Below are 17,302 nucleotides of genomic sequence, written 5' to 3'. Positions count from 1 at the left end.
CCGCAACTACATAGCTGAGTAAAGGGCTTAAACAGCTCCTGAATACCTCTGGCATCGGCGGAAACTGCTATGATCATGACCCGCACAAGAGTCAAGAAGAAAAGCCCTCTTAAACTTACCAGCTTCTTTCCAGCTGATGCGGACCCAAGATGGCACCGACCTTCCCGGGCATTCCTCTCCTGCGATGTCCCGGCAAGCTGCGTCTGCTGCACGGCCTCCAGTGGCGGCGAGTCCTCCGGGCTGTTCGTCCCCTGCTCCAGACGACGTCTCTGTAGGCACTATATCATCCCTCTCACCCAGGCACGCTCCGTTACAACCTGCTGTGTCTCCCTCCCTGTCCAGGATCCAGGCCCAGAGACGCTCTCCTGTAATGGCGGCGCCCAGCGCTATGCCCGGCAGCCATGCTCGCACTGCTGGTGATCCTGCAGCTCCTATAACTGAGGCTGCTATGAGAATTCTGCTGGCTGACTTACAGGCTTCATTCCAGCATGCCCTCCATATGGCTATTAATAGCATTCAGCAGGAAGTGCACTCCTTGGGCACCAGAACGTCCCATATTGAGAATAAAATGACTGAAGTCACTGACTCTCACAATAACATGGCCGACCTGATTAACTCCATGGATGAGGAGCTCACCTCCCTGAGGCTTAAAGCGGCAGATATGGAGGATAGTTCTCGGAGGAATAACCTCAGGGTAAGGGGGATCCCTGAATCTGTTAAAACTGAGGACTTAAAGGACTTCCTTACAGATTACTTTACTGCCAATCTCCCTCAGGCATCAATCTCAAGACCTCCTTATTGACCGGGCCCATAGACTCCCTAAGCCCAAGTCTGTGCCTGTGTCGTCACCCAGGGATAACATACTCCGCTTGTACTTTCACATTAAGGAACAGATCATGCTTAACTCTCGTAATGCTGTTAACCTGCCTGAAAGATTTGCCTCCCTCTCCATTTTTGCTGATCTTTCTGCTGCTACTCTAGCGAGGAGGAGGGAGTTCACTGCAGGCACTCGCGTTTTGAGAGATAACTCCATCAGCTACAAATGGGGTTTCCCTGTGAAGGTTATTGTGACATACAAAGGAGTAAAACATACAGCTTCTACGCCTCAGGGTTTGCTCCGACTGCCAGGATTGGGGCCTCTGCTCAGATGTACCCACCCCTCATCCCGCTACAAGAGGAGCACCACCCCATCTAGCGGAGGAATGGATCACGGTTACCAAGAAGAAGAGGAAGACTACCTGAATATGGACTACCCATTAGTAATGTATATCACTGCCATGTTTTCTAGATTCGATATTCATTATGATTACTGAGATGTCTTATATTTCTCCCTAAACCCCTTTCTCCCTGAATCACATAGCCTTAATGCCGGTTTAGCCACGGTTTAATACATTGCGTGTTTCCAATGTATCCCCCGAGGGCGTACTCCACGCGCTCTCCCTGTCTGGTAACTACTGTTTCCTTTTTTATGTGGTCCTTCTGGACTGTTGTTCTGTCTGTTTGCCTTTCTTTATCTGTTTGTGGCGTGGTCTTCCCTCACCTTTGTACTTGTACTACCTACACCGTCAGGTACCTTGTCGTGAATGGTGATCCTCGGGAGGTCACCTTATGTGCCTCTCCCCCCATTGCTTTTAAGACTGGGTTAATATTTTACCATGACTTTAAGGTTTGTTTCCCTCAACTGTAAGGGTCTCAACTCGCCCTTTAAAAGATCTATGGATTGGAGGGAGGCTGGCAACCTGGGAGCGGATGTAATATGTCTCCAGGAGATGCACCTTTGTTCTGAAGACTCCCACAGACTTTCGCACAAGTCCTTTCCTACTGTGCTCCATGCACCTGCCCCCCTTAAAAGAGGTGGGGTTTCTTTAGCGTTTAAAAATTCAATTGCATTGACTGTTGTGAAGGTGGAATTTGATGCAGGTGGTCGTTTTTTAATTGTGAGATGCACTATTAATAACACACCATATGTGTTAATTGGAGTTTATGCTCGTAGTGTTAAACAGGTTAAATTCTTACATACAGTGCTGTGCAGGTCGGCTATTAATCCTCATGATAGGGTTATAATAATGGGGGATTTTAATTGCCCCGTCTGGCCCTCAGTTGACACCTCCTCCACTAGAAAGGCTGTAGAACCCTCCCCTATGTTTCAAACCATTCGTATGGCGACTCATGCACCCCACCGAATCTGACTTCACCTTTTTTTCCCATCCAAAAAATTTATTCCAGAATCGATTACTTTTTGATTAGTGCCCCCCTCCTAGATTGTCTTCCCCAGACACTTATTACCACGATTACGTGGTCTGACCATGCTCCCATTGTTTTATCCATTAAAGATTCTCTAGCGAAGCCTAAGGATAGACTATGGCACGCAAGCCTGTATGTACTAAAATCCCCAGAATTACAGCCTAAAGTGGCGTCTCTCATAACCTCTTACTTTGATACTAACCAGGGCACGGTCTCATTGAACTCTACGTTATGGTGCGCCTTTAAAGCAGTGGTGAGGGGTCAGCTTATCAGTCAAACCTTGTTCCTTAGAAAGTCTACAACTGCCAAACGGCTTGCTGTTAATACTGAGCTTGCCGACCTGCACAGATGAAACAAGCTCAATGCATCCATGGAAATTACTGCTCGAATCTCCTCTCTCACTGAGGAGCTGCGACAACTAGATCTATACCGTTTTGATTTAGCATTGAGGCGTATGAAGATGAACTTTTATTGGCGTGCTAACAAACCTGGTAGTCTACTTGCACAACAATCATTAAGAAACAACAACATAGTAGGATAGCTTATTTAGATGGTAAACTAGGTGCAAAAATAGTGGATCCCAAGGGGATTGCAGACTCCTTTGCTGACTACTATGCTTCTCTTTGCAACCTCTCCTCCTCTGCTGACACTACTCAACCTACTCCTTCCTCAATTTCTTCCTTCTTATCCTCGATAACTCTTCCTACTTTGTCCCATTCTCAAGCAGCGGACCTCGCTTAGCCATTCACTAATGAGGAGATGTTGTCGGTACTGAAGTCCTTTAAAACTGCCAAATCACCTGTACCTGATGGCCTCACTAATGAATTTTACCTAACCCATGCATCCTTATTGTCTCCCCACCTGGTGAATGTTTTTAGTGAAATAGCTCGTACTGGCTTCATTCCTAGTGAAACGATGTCGGCAGTGATCGTGACCTTGCCCAAACCAGGGAAATCACCCACTACTCCTGCTAATTTCCGCCCTATCTCTCTGTTAAATGGGGACTTGAAGCTTTATGGGAAATTATGGGCCAATCGCTTAGCGGAAGTTCTCCCATTTCTGTTTACTATGGACCAGGTGGGATTTGTCAGAGGGAGACAGACTCTTGACGGTACCAGGAGATTTTTGGCCAATAAGGGTCGGGCACCTTCTCTGCTCCTTTCTCTGGATGCGGAGAAGGCGTTCGACCGCGTCCACTGGGGTTTTCTGGGGGAGGTGATGCGAAGATTTGGGTTTCCAGACCCCTTAATTAACCCCCAGCATTAATGGCACTTTACACAAAACCTTCTGCGAGGGTATACACGTGGGGGGCACTGTCTAGGACATTTCCCATAACGAATGGTACCCGTCAGGGGTGCCCTTTGTCACCCCTGATTTTTGTTCTTGTCATGGAGCCAATGGCTCAACATATCCGGAGCTCCCCAGATATCACTGGTATAGCTGTAGGGGGTTGGGACCACCGCATCGGGCTTTTTGCTGGTGATGTGGTCTTGTCCATATCCAACCCTGTTTCCTCCTTGCAGTCAATAATGCATATCCTCTCTTCATTTAGTGACGTTACTTACTATAAATTAAACTCCACAAAATCAGTGATATTACCCCTTAACTTGGATCAACATACAACCCAATCCCTAAAATCCAGGTACTCATTCATGTGGTCGGAGGATAATATAACATACCTTGGCATTAAACTGACGCCATCGGCCTCTACTCGTTTCTACTATCTACTAATTTAATTCACCTCACTACCCTGCTCAAGACGGAGATAGCTAAATACATCACAATCCCCATGTCCTGGATGGGACGTGTAGCAGTGGCCAAAATGTTTCTACTACCTAAAATCCTTTACTTATTCAGAAACCTCCCTATCCCCTTTCCTATCTCTACTCTGCATCGTCTGCAGTCCCTACTCATGGAGTTTATATGGAACCACTCCAGAGCCTGAATATCAGCAAAAATTTTGTACAGGCCTGTTAGATCTGGGGGTCTGGGTTGTCCCGATTTGGTGAGCTATTATAGAGCTGCTATTCTCACAAAGGTTAAACAGGGGTGGGACATGGAGGTTACAGCCCACTGGGTTAATATTGAACAGGACATCTTAGATGTGTCGTCACTTAGATCTCTACTCTGGTCTATTTATTTGCAACGTGACTTTCAACCTAGCTATGTCCCTACAATTCAGGCAGGTCTCTCTGTATGGCTGTACACTATCAGGAACAATTTTGTTTCTCCAGGTCCCTACAACACTACGCCGTTATAGGCTATCCAGCTGTTATTACCTAGTACTGATCTTTCCCCATGGATGGAGGCTGGAATACATTCCTTGGGGGACATTAGTGCTGACGATAAACTCTCCCAGTTTAGTACTATTTCAAATGGTTTTTCTATACCCAGTAGGGACTTTTATAAGTTCCTCCAACTTAGACATTTATTGCCATGCTTGCGGTGGAATCACATCAGGCCTGCTACATCATATAACACTTACTTCACCGGGTCGCCCTCGGGTAGGGGAGGGGTGTCCAAGGCTTACTCAGTCTTAGCATCACAGTCTGCATCCCCTGCACTACCGTATCAACTAGCTTGGGAATGTGACCTCAACATTTCTATTACACAAAAACAATGGGAGTGGCTATTTTCGCTTCCAACTAGACTATCACATAATGTTGGTCATTTAGAGTTTGCCAGGAAGTTAAATGTATCGTTGGTATATGGTCCCCGCCCGCTTAGTGAGAATTTACCTAGACGCTTCTCCTCTTTGTTGGCGATGTGGAGGGGCACAGGGGATGCTACTCCATATGTGGTGGTCATGCCCGAACCTGAGGGACTTCTGGGATAATGTGCACGCATTAATACAATCACTGATCTCGGAGCGGCTCTCCTGGGGCCGCTCTATTATCCCTCCACCCTGAAAAATTACTACACTCCAGCTTGCTAATTAGCTTTCATGTACTCACTATAGCTAGACTATCCATTGCCAGAAACTGGAAATCCCAGGACATAGCGTATATAGCCGAACTTAAACACCATCTTCTGCATACATGTACTTTGGGAATTATGATTTTGGATAGGTTAAAGATGTCTAGATCTAATGTTGCTACTTATCTTGTGTGGTCTGAACTGAAAGAGAGTTTGCAGGTCTGACTTGTCATTGATCAGTCATGACTATTTCTGACTGAAGGTTACCTTTCTTTTCTCTTTTATTTGTATTTTATTCTTACTACTATGAATCTGACAGATTTCCACGCACTACGAAATGTTCTTGTAATGTTTTCTTAAAACATAAATAAAGTTTTGAATAAAAAGAAAACCATTTCCACTGTAGTATTCAGCAGCTAATAAGTACTGGAATTTTTTAATAGAAGTAATTTACAAATCTGTTTCACTTTCTGGCACCAGTTGATTAAAAAAAAAAAAAAAAAAAAAAAAAAAAAGTTTTCCACGGGAGTACCCCTTTAAGAAGAAAACTGTCCAGCGCAAGACTCAGGAACGAAGAGTTTATTTAGAAGTTATGACTAATGCCTCTTGGAGAGGCCAAAACGCGTTACAGCCCTCCGCCTTCTCCGGGAGTCCCACCAGATGGATATTATTCCGCCTGAAGCAGTTTTCCAGGTCGTCCGTCCTCTCGACCACTACCTTGACTTGTCGCTGGAGGGTAGCAATTTGCTGAGGAATGGGGTGTAAGGTGTCATCTACTGTAAAAACTCTGCACTCCACCTCCACTGTGCGCTTTCTGAGCTTCTGCATTTCAAGACGAAGAATAACAAAGTCCTGCCTAAGATCATACACCTCAACAACGCATTAAGTAAATGTACGTCCTGGTGAGCTGGTACTTAACGCACCAGGACGTACATTTACATCCTATGCATAACCGCGAGCATTGGAGCGATACTCGGGTCATGCGCAGCAGGTCCCGGCTGCTGATAGCAGCCAGGGACCCGCCGGTAATGGCCGACATCCGCGATCGCGCGGATGTCCACCATTAACCCCTCAGATGCCGTGATCAATACAGATCACGGCATCTGCAGCGCTGCGGTCACTAAAATGGATGATCTGATTGCCTGCAGCTCTGCTGTGGCGATCCGATCATACAGAACGGCAGACGGAGGTCCCCTCACCTGCCTCCACAGGTCTTCTGTTCTGGTCCGAGATCGAGCAGACCAGAGCAGAAGATGACCGATAACACTGATTAGTGCTATGTCCTATGCATAGCACTGAACAGTATTAGAAATCGAATGATTGCTATAAATAGTCCCCTATGGGACTATTAAAGTGTAAAAATAAAAAGTAAAAAAAAAGTGAAAAACCACTCCCCTTATAAAAACGTTAATTGTCCCATTTTCCCTATTTCACCCCCAAAAAGTGTAAAAAAAATTAAAATGTATATACATATTTGGTATTGCCACGTGCGTAAATATCCAATTAAAATACAGGGTGGGTCATATATATGGATACACCTAAATAACATGGGAATGGTTGGTGATATTAACTTCCTGTTTGGGGCACATTAGTATATGTGAGGAGGGAATCTTTTCAAGATGGGTGGTGACCATTTTGAAGTCGGCCATTCTGAATCCAACTTTTGTTTTTTCAATAGGAAGAGGGTCATGTGACACATCAAACTTATAGGGAATTTTACAAGAAAAACAATGATGTGCTTGGTTTTAACGTAACTTTATACTTTCATGAGTTATTTACAAGTTTCTGACCACTTATAAAATGTGTTCAATGTGCTGTCCATTGTGTTGGATTGTCAATGCAACCCTCTTCTCCTACTCTTCACACACTGATAGCAACACCGCAGGAGAAATGCTAGCACAGGCTTCCAGTATCTGTAGTTTCAGGTGCTGCAGAACGGGCAAAACAAAAATTGGAACAGGACCCTAAGTTTATGCAGAAGATTTTGTTCAGTGATGAGGCAAACTTTTATGTGAATGGTGAAGTTAACAAACAAAACCACCGCAATTGGTCTGACACTAACCCACATTGGATAGATCCCTCCAAGACTGTTGGAACACAAAAATTGATGGTATGGTGTGGTATATGGGGTACAAAGATAGTGGGGCCATTCTTCATCAATGGAAACCTCAAGGCCACTGGATATGCAAAATTGCTACATGATGATGTGTTTCCCTCTTTATGCACTGAAGCTGGCATGTTCCCTGAGTTTTTCCAGCAAGATGGTGCACCACCACATTATGGGTATCAGGTCCGAGCATTCCTAGATGAACAGTTTCCTGGAAAGTGGATTGGTTGTCGTGGGCCAGTTGAATGGCCCCCAAGGTCTCCCGATCTGACCCCCTTAGACTTTTATCTTTGGGGTCATCTGAAGGCAATTGTCTATGCTGTGAAGATACGAGATGTGCAGCACCTGAAACTACGGATACTGGAAGCCTGTGCTAGCATTTCTCCTGCGGGGTTGCTATCAGTGTGTGAAGAGTGGGAGAAGAGGGTTGCATTGACAATCCAACACAATGGGCAGCACATTGAACACATTTTATAAGTGGTCAGAAACTTGTAAATAACTCATGAAAGAATAAAAGTTATGTTAAAACCAAGCACATCATTGTTTTTCTTGTGAAATTCCCAATAAGTTTGATGTGTCACATGACCCTCTTCCTATTGAAAAAAACAAAAGTTGGATTCAAAATGGCCGACTTCAAAATGGCCGCCATTGTCAACACCCATCTTGAAAAGTTTCCCATATAAAAGTGTATCCATATAAGTGTATCCATATAAATGGCCCACCCTGTATAATGGATTTAACGTAAAAAAAAAAAAAAAGTCCAAAATTGCTGCTCTCTTTTTTTTTTTTACATTTTATTCCACAAAATGTATTCAAAGTTTTATATAAGCAAATATGGTATCAATAAAAGTACAGATTACGGTGCAAAAAATTAGCCCTCATACCGCCGCTTACACATAAAAATGAAAAGGTTATAGGTCTTCAAAATAGGGGGATTTTAAATGTACTAATTTGGTTAAAAAGTGTGCAATTTTTTTAAAGCGCAACAGTAATAGAAATGTTATCATGGGTATCATTTTAATCGCATTGACCCAAAAAATAAAGAACATGTAATTTTTACCGTAAATTATACGGCATGAAAACAAAACCTTCCAAATTGCGGTTTTCTTTTTAATTTCCCCACACAAATAGTATTTTTTTTGGTTGCGCCATACATTTTATGGTAAAGTGAGTGATGGCATTACAGCGGACAACTGGTCGTGCAAAAAACAAGCCCTCATACTAGTCTGCGGATGAAAATATAAAAGTTATGATTTCTTGAAGGCGAGAAGGAAAAACGAAAACGTTAAAATAAAGTCCTTAAGGCCCAAATGGGCTGAGTCCTTAAGGGGTTAAAGACCATAATAGTCTGACACATGGTAATAGCGTTCAGTACTTCCTAGAACTTCTGAGCACTCAGGAGAATGGAGTTGCGCCAGACTCAGGTAGCCCTCAAAGATAGACAGGGACGGTTTAGCCGACTCCTTTCCCACCCACTTTGGGTGCCTGGAAAATTATCCTTGTCTTGCATTTGCTGACACTTTGGATGTGAGAAGAGGACCAAGACAAACCAACCTCAAACCTGAGACAACCAGCTGGTAACACGAGGGACAATAGCAGGGTACTGGGACACAGACCCAGCGAAGTATTTTGGTATCAGGGAGTGAACAACTACAGGGCACAGTCCAGGTAAGGCTGAGAAACCCAGGTTATGCAGGACACAGCAGGGATGTGAATATGAGTGCCAGCCAAGACCCCAGATGCAAGGAGGAGAGAGCTGTATTTCTGGTGGAATGAGCTTTAGTGCAGGAGCAGCCACTACTTGCAGGCAGACAAGGAGTACGGACCCTAATAGCAGCAGCCAGGCCGAGATGAGAAGAACGAGGGCATTCATTGGAGGAGCGGCAGCCCTGCAGCAACCAGCAGCTTCCCCTCGCACAGCCCAGAGCAGGAGAAAAGGAAGCACCACTCAAGAAGCCAGCAACAGCGTCCGCCCCCTCCGCTCTCAGGACCAAGAAGGCCAGAAGGAAGCGCGCCGTCTGGAGGTCACAGCAACAACCGCAGCAGCAAGAAGGAGTAGGCCGTACAGGAGGAAGCAGTCCGTCAGCATGAAAACACCAGCGGACCCACAGGCAGGGACCAGGATGCATCAGACGCACCTCAGAGACCACCAGACAACGAAGACCCCAGAGGTGTTGGGTAACAGCCCCACAAGAGAGTTATTTCAGGGTAAAAGAGCCTGGATCCGGCAAAAACGTTCGCTCAGTTCTGCATCTAAGCCAACACCCCAACAGTGTACCTTGAAATAATAGTATGTCAAGGGCTTTAGGTAGCTCAAGCTGATTATACATCCTTCATCCTTGTGTATACTGGAATCAAAACCCTTTGATCCTGACCATTGTAAGACATTGCCTTGTAAAATCCACAACTGCAGATTTTACTACTGTGGATCCGCAGCAGATCAGATACATGGGAACACACCCTAAGGGTAGGGTCACACATAGCGTATACGCACCTCAACTAATACATACAATTTTTGGTAAAAACACCACAAAACCAGCTTTTTGCGAGTAAAATGGGGGAGGGCAGATTTTTGTCAATTGATGCATAGACTTCTCAAATGCAAACTGTGAATTCTCTGTACACATATTCACTTTGGCATATCCAGTCTGTGTGAAAGTAGCCTGAAATTTAGGATTAGTATCAGATAGGTATTTATTTACAAAGTGAATCTAATTAACGTATGTAGTTTATGTCCATACATTAGCCACAAAATGGTGTTGAAAAGGTGGCTGCACGCTTTGAGGAAACTTTGTATTTGCAGAGTGCATTTCATTATTCCTGATGTGAAAAAGTAAATGTAATGCGACAATACCAGGAGTCATTAGCAAAAACCACATCCAATTGTTTCAAAAGCACTTAATGTCTGTAAGAAGGCGCTCGTAATTTACTGCACTCGGTGAAGGGCTTGACATTCAGGAGAATTACCCTACAAAGAAAAACCTCCACAACAACATTTCTATTTATTGTTAAATATCAATGAATCATGAGCGCGGCAGCACCTGCTTTGATTAAAATAGTCAATGAGTAATTGCTGTGTCACAACGTAAAGGTTCCGGCATACATCCTCAGGCTGCGCCTCTGTACATTAGCGACCTGGATAAAAACATATATAAATCTACAAGGCAGCCTCAAACCACAAACCAAAATAGCAAAGATACAAATGTTGCCTGCTCCAGCTCTACTTAAATACGAGCTGTTATGTTTGCTGTACGTATCACAGCCACAACTCTGTACAGTAAGAGGCTTGTCAGAATCTGTTTACTATCACCTTTGTGGCACATATTCAAAATGTCAAGAAATGGATAAGGAACTTTAGGGTGGAAACATCAAACAATGTACATAAAAAAATAAAATTTTTGTGCAAGGCTCTTTTTCACAAAAACAAGTTGCAACTTTACACTTTTGCACCACTTTTCTGAAAGGAGAGCCGGGCTTCTAAGGGAGGTGATGTGGCGCTCCACCCCAACAAATACTATTATTCACTGCACAACACTGGCATGAATTATGGCTACTGCAGCTCCTGGTAGACTAGATTATGGTGCGTGGACAGTGAAAAAATGCATCAAGTTAAGTAGGAAGCCTGCGCCTAGTAATTTTGTATGCTGTTAAAAATAAATATTGGGGTGATAATCACAGAAGAATTGTGAGACCACCGTCACACATAGGTACAGACACTATACTATTAACTACAAAAAAACTAGAAGGGAACCTCTAAAACATAGCTTTAATGTGCACATCTAAAAATGTACAAATTTGACAAGTATCAAAAAGTATATACTTTATATACAAGTATATCACTTTTCAGCCCATGTAGCATAGTCAAATAAAAAAAATTCCTGGAATACCCCCTTTAACCCCTTAACGACCACAGACGTAAATGTACGTCCTGGTTTGGCGGGTACTTCGCGCACCAGGACGTACATTTACGTCCTGTGTATGACCGCGAGCATCGTAGAGGTGCTTGTCATACACGGCAGATCCACCCAACGGTAATGGCCGACATCCGCTATCGCATGGATGTCCACCATTAACCCCTCAGATGCCGTGATCAGTACAGATCAAGGCATCTGCGGCAATGCGCAAGTTAAAATGGATGATCGGATTGCCCGCGGCGCTGCAATCCGATCATCTGTAATGGCGGACGGAGGTCACCTCACCTGCCTCCCGGTGTCTCCTGCTCTGGTCTGAGATCGAGCACAAGATAGCCGATAATACTGATCAGTGCTATGTCCTATGCATAGCACTGAACAGTATTAGCAATCAAATGATTGATATAGATAGTCCCCCTATGGGGACATAAAAAGTGTAAAATAAAAGTTGAAAATAAATAAATAAATAAAATAAAAAAGGAAAAAAAAGTGAAAAATCCCCTCCCAATAAAAATAAAAAATTGTCAGTTTTTCCCATTTTACCCCCAAAAAGCATAATTTTTTTTTATAAACATATTTGGTATCGCCACATGCGTAAATGTCTGAACTATCAAAATATAATGTTAATGATCCCGTACGGTGAACGGCATAAATGTAAAAAAATATAAAATAAATTAAAAAAAAAATATGCTGCTTTTTTGCCCCATTTTATTCCAAAAAAAATTAATAAAAAAGTATCTAAAACTTTTATATAGGCAAATGTTTTATCAATAAAAAGTGCAGATGACGGCGCAAAAAATTTGCCCTCATACCGCCTTATATACGGAAAAATGAAAATGTTATAGGTGGTCAAAATAAGACGATTTTATATTACTGATTCTGTATAGAGATGAGCGAACTTACAGTAAATTCGATTCGTCACGAACTTCTCGGCTCGGCAGTTGATGACTTATCCAGCGTAAATTAGTTCAGCCTTCAGGTGCTCCAGTGGGCTGGAAAAGGTGGATACAGTCCTAGGAAAGAGTCTCCTAGGACTGTATCCACCTTTTCCAGCCCACCGGAGCACCTGAAAGCTGAACTAATTTATGCTGGATAAGTCATCAACTGCCGAGCCGAGAAGTTTGTGACGAATCAAATTTACTGTAAGTTCGCTCATCTCTAATTCTGTACAAAAAGTTTTAGATTTTTTTTTTAAGCGGTACAAAAATATAAAAGTATCTATTCATGGTTATCATTTTAATCGTATTGACCCACAGGATAAAGAACACATAATTTTTACCATAAAGTGTACAGTGTGAAAACGAAACCCTCCAAAATGTGCAAAATTGTGGTTTTCATTTAAATTCCCTTCCTAAAAAAATATTTTTTTGGGTTCCCAATACATTTTATTGTAAAATGAGAGGTTTCATTACAAAGTACAATTGGTCACGCAAAAAACAAGCCCTTATATGGGTCTGTAGATGGAAATATAAAAGAGTTATGGATTTTAGAAGGAGAGGAGGAAAAAACGAAAACGCAAAAATAAAATTGGCCTGGTCCTTAAAGTGTAGCTTGCACCATTCTTTATTTCTTTTATATGTCCCTGCCTATTGCCCATCTATCCCTAACCCCCTCCCTGACTTAATTTTTTTTTTTACTATATTAAAAATACCGGCATCGGTCCGAATTCAGGCGTGACGTCACTCCAGGCTGCAGCCGACCACTAGGAGGGAGACCCGTAGTGGCCGGTTTTCAAAAAATAAACTATATTAGAGATATTAATGTAATGAGAATAGAGGACGACACTAACCCGAGATGGTAGCTTCAAAAGGTTCTTAATTGTATAAACATAGTGGCGGTGTCAGACAGGTGAATAGACAGGAATGCCGAGGGCCTCAGCGTGCAGGTAACAGCTGTGTCGTACTTCCGTACTTCGTCAGACCATCATGCCCACTGACGAGGTCCTGGTAAAATACCTGAGTGACCTCATCAGGGGGCGGGAACCACAAACTTGTAGCACCACCAAAACATATACAATGCAAAATTAAGTCTAAACTACAAACCTTACTTAGAGGAGCTGTAGAAAAGGGTATTTTGTCAAAAGAAAAAGCCACCAAATGAATTCCTGAGTTTCCCAAGTCACCTTCTTGGTACTTTCTCCCGAAGGTGCACAAAAGTTTGGAAGCCCCCCCGGGCACCTTATCGTGTCCAGGGTGGGCTCCATAACAGAGTGCCTCTCCAAGTATATCGATTTCTTGCTTAGACCACTCTTACAGGATGTTTCCACGCTTGTGAAAGACACCACCAAATTTCTATGTGTCCTTAATAGTCAAGAGTGGGAAGAAGGAGGTATGTTTGGCTCTATAGCTATAGAGTCCCTATATACTAATATCCCCCAGAATTTAGGCATTAGATGTATACGAGATCTCTTAGAGAAATCCAGTACAAGTTCTAATATGGTGAGCTTTATCTGTGAAGCTCTGACTCTGATCCTGACCAACAATGCTTTTATTTTTGATTAAATATGGTACAGACAAACCTCCGGGGTGGCCATGGGCACCCTGGTGGCATGTACTTTCGCAAATTTGTTTGGGCATGTTTTGAAAAAGATTCATTTTTTTCAAGTTCCAACCCTTTTCTACGGTATATTAAGGGGTATACCAGATTTGTTGACAATATTTTTATCATCTGGTCGGGGTCAGAGTCAGACTTTGCAGATTTCATTCACCACATTTCTTTGAATAATATGAACCTAAAATGTACATACAATACGAGTATGTTTCATTTAGAATTTTTGGATGTATTTGTTTCAGTGGGCAATGATGGGCTGGTAACTACTGGATATAGGAAACCCACTGCGGGTAACTCGCTCCTACATTACAGTAGTTACCACCCGGAGCATGTTAAATCGGCTATACCGTATGGACAGATGTTGAGACTCAAAAGAATCAATAGTACTGACCCTGGGTTTAAGCAACAAGCAGGTGAATTAGCCTCAAAACTAAAAAGTAGGGGGTATCCTCAGAAAGTCTTAGACAGCGCCTTTATTTGGGCAGAGTCCCAGAACAGGAATGCACTGCTTAATAAGTCTTCCAAAAGGTCAAAATTGTATGCAGCCAGCCAGAATGAAGAATCTGAAAGATTTACTTTTTCATTTAAATACAGTCCCATGACCACCACCATAAATACAATAATTAAGAAACACTGGTTTTTAGTTCAGAATGACCCATCTTTATGCACCATAGCAAGTCAAATCCCTAGAATAGCATATAGAAGAGTAAATAATCTGGGAGACACACTTACATATAGTAGATATACCTCTTCTCTTAATAAGGAAAACAAAACAACCAAAATTGGTTAGCTCTAAAAGCAAATCATAAATGTGGAGCTTGTAAATGGTGCCCCTCCTTACTATGTGATAAATCTGTAAGTATTGGTGGTACATGTATACAATGTAAAGATTTCATATGTTGTAAAACAAATTATGTGGCGTATGGACTTAAGTGTGGTTACGGACAATTTTATTTCGGAAGCACCAAACGTCCGATGCACACTAGATTCCGAGAACATCTCTACTCAATTATAACAAGAAAAGGCTCACCTCGGGTTATTGATCATATTTGGAAAGCACACAAAAGGAGATCCCTCGGCTTTGCAGTTTTTCGGGATCGAGAGAGTGCACAGCCGAGATGGTACAGATAGACGTAATGCCCTCCTTCAAACAGAGGCACGCTGGATTATGCGTACGGATGCTCAAGGAAAACTAGGTCTTAATGACAAATTGGATCTAAGTATATTCGTGTAAATTGCTTTTTGTTACTTGTCAGCGTAATTTTGGTTTTAATTTATTTTAATCCACTAGTGCACTGTATATGTTTTGGTGACGCTACAAGTTTGTGGTTCCCGCCCCCTGATGAGGTCACTCAGGTATTTTACCAGGACCTCGTCAGTGGGCGTGATGGTCTGACGGATGTAAGACACAGCTGTTACCTGCACGCTGAGGCCCTCGGCGTTCCTGTCTATTCACCTGTCTGACATCGCCACCGTGTTTATACAATAAACAACCTTTTGAAGCTACCATCTCGGGTTAGTGCCGTCCTCTATTCTCACAACATTAATATTGGATTTGATCTACTATCTTTGGACTGAGCACCATGAAGATTTGGTCTTTGCTTCTACCATTCACCTGTTGCTGAATATTTGCTGTATATACAGCAGTGCCGGATCCTGTATCTACATTCTGTTATATTAGAGATATGTTCTAGTACAAAGTACTACAACATTTAAAAAAAAAAAAAAAGTTGGTGACAGTGCCCATTTAAGGGGTTAAGATTTTCTAACAGAAGTAATTTACAAATCTGTTTAACTTTCTGGAGCCAGTTGATATGAAAAACATACCCCTTTAAGGACAAAGCAAGTTTCATTTCTGTGTTTTAGTTTTTTCCTCCTTGTTTTCTAAAATCCATAACTTATTTTTCCATTCACATGGCTTGTTTTTTGTACTTTGTCATGAAAAATGTTCTTTTGCAATAAATGTAAGGCGCAACCAAAAAATGATATTTTCTGGGGAAATTGAGAGGGAAACCACAATTGTCCAACTTTTGGAGGGTTTTATTTTCACGCAGTGCACTTTACAGTAAAAATGACAGTCTATTCTGTGGGTAAATATGATTAAAATGATACCCATGTTTACATGCTTAACTCTACCCTCACCCAGGACGTACCCGTACGTCCTGGGTCCTTTCCCTTTTTATAACAAGGGGCCATGGCATGGCCAGGCCCGGCACCTAGCAACGGCTGGGACCTGTGGCTAATAGCACTAATCGATGTGCCGCGCACTATTAACCCTTTAGACGCTGCGTTCAAAGTTGATCGCCGAGTCTAAAGTGAAAGCAAGTAAGTGCCGGTTAGCTCAGTGGGCTGTTCGGGACCACCGTGGCATCCCGAATCGCTGGAAGACACAAGGAGGGTGCTTTACCTTCCTCCTCCGTGTCCAATCGCCGAATGACTGCTCTGTGCCTGAGATCCAGGCATGAGCAGTCAAGCGGCAGAAACACTGATCAATGCTATGCTATGGCATAGTACTGAACAGTATGAGAGAACAATGTACTGCATGTTATAGTCCCCTATGGGAGCTATAACATTGCAAAAAAAAAAAAAAATAGTGAAAAAATAAAAATAGGGGGAAATCATTTAACCCCTTCCCTAATAAAAGTAAGAATCACCCTTTTCCCATTAAAAAAAAAAAAAAAAAAGTGTAAATAAAAACATATGTGGTATCGCCGCGTGCGGAAATGTCCGAAGTATAAAAATATATTGTTAATTAAACTGCACAGTCAATGGCGTACACGCAAAAAAACTTCCAAAGTCCAAAATAGCTTATTTTTGGTCACTTTTCATATCATGAAAAAAATTTTTTTTAAAAGAGATCAAGAAGTCAAATCAATACAAAAATGGTACCGCTAAAAACTTCCGATCACGGCACAAAAAATTAGCCCTCATACCGCCCTGTGCGCTGAAAAATAAAAAAAAGTTATAGGGGTCAGAAGATTACAATTTTAAACCAAAATTTTCCTGCATGTAGTTATGATTTTTTCCAGAAGTACGACAAAGTCAAACCTATATAAGTAGGGTATCATTTTAATTGTATGGACCTACAGAATAAAGAGTAAGTGTCATTTTTACCGAAAAATTTACTGCATGGAAACGGAAGTTCTGTACATGACCACGAGCATCGGAGAGGTGCTCGCATCATGCATTGCAGGTCCCGGCTGCTAGCAGAAGCTGGGGACCTGACAGTAATGGCGGACATTAGCGATCGCTGATACATCGATCAATACAGATCACTGCATCTGCGGCAATGCGTATGTTTAAATGGATTGCTAATTACCAGCGCATCAGGATGTACATTTACATCCATTGTCGTTAAGGGGTCAAAAAATGGGAAAAAAGGGGGTGATTTGAAACAGAAGGAATTCATTCATATAGGGTAAAGATTTTTTTTTTAACACTTTATTAAATGGCATATACACATCCATGAAATCTGCCAGGACAACGGATCCAACTCGCTGTACCACCAACTATGTTTGTTAAGTGCATTTAAATGCTGCTGTAAATTTTGACAGTGGCATTTAATGTGTTAATT

The 17,302-nt window shown here is 42.4% G+C and overlaps 1 protein-coding gene across 9 annotated transcripts in view; it reads right to left on the bottom strand.

Annotated features, from left to right (window-relative positions):
* TDRD15 (tudor domain containing 15) overlaps window positions 1-17,302 on the bottom strand; it is a 68,618-nt gene that overhangs the window by 31,553 nt on the left and 19,763 nt on the right. The window contains exon 1 of one of the 9 annotated variants that reach the window (XM_056564300.1): window positions 2,447-2,546. The exons of the other annotated variants lie outside the window; for them this stretch is intronic. The gene's annotated coding sequence lies outside the window, so the exon portion shown is untranslated. Of the gene's footprint in view, window positions 1-2,446; window positions 2,547-17,302 lie in introns of those variants that run through there. 9 annotated transcript variants of the gene reach the window in all.

The sequence above is a fragment of the Hyla sarda genome, chromosome 3 (assembly GCF_029499605.1).
Source record: "Hyla sarda isolate aHylSar1 chromosome 3, aHylSar1.hap1, whole genome shotgun sequence".
Lineage (NCBI taxonomy): Eukaryota > Metazoa > Chordata > Amphibia > Anura > Hylidae > Hyla > Hyla sarda.
This window is presented reverse-complemented; position numbering and strand designations above follow the sequence as displayed.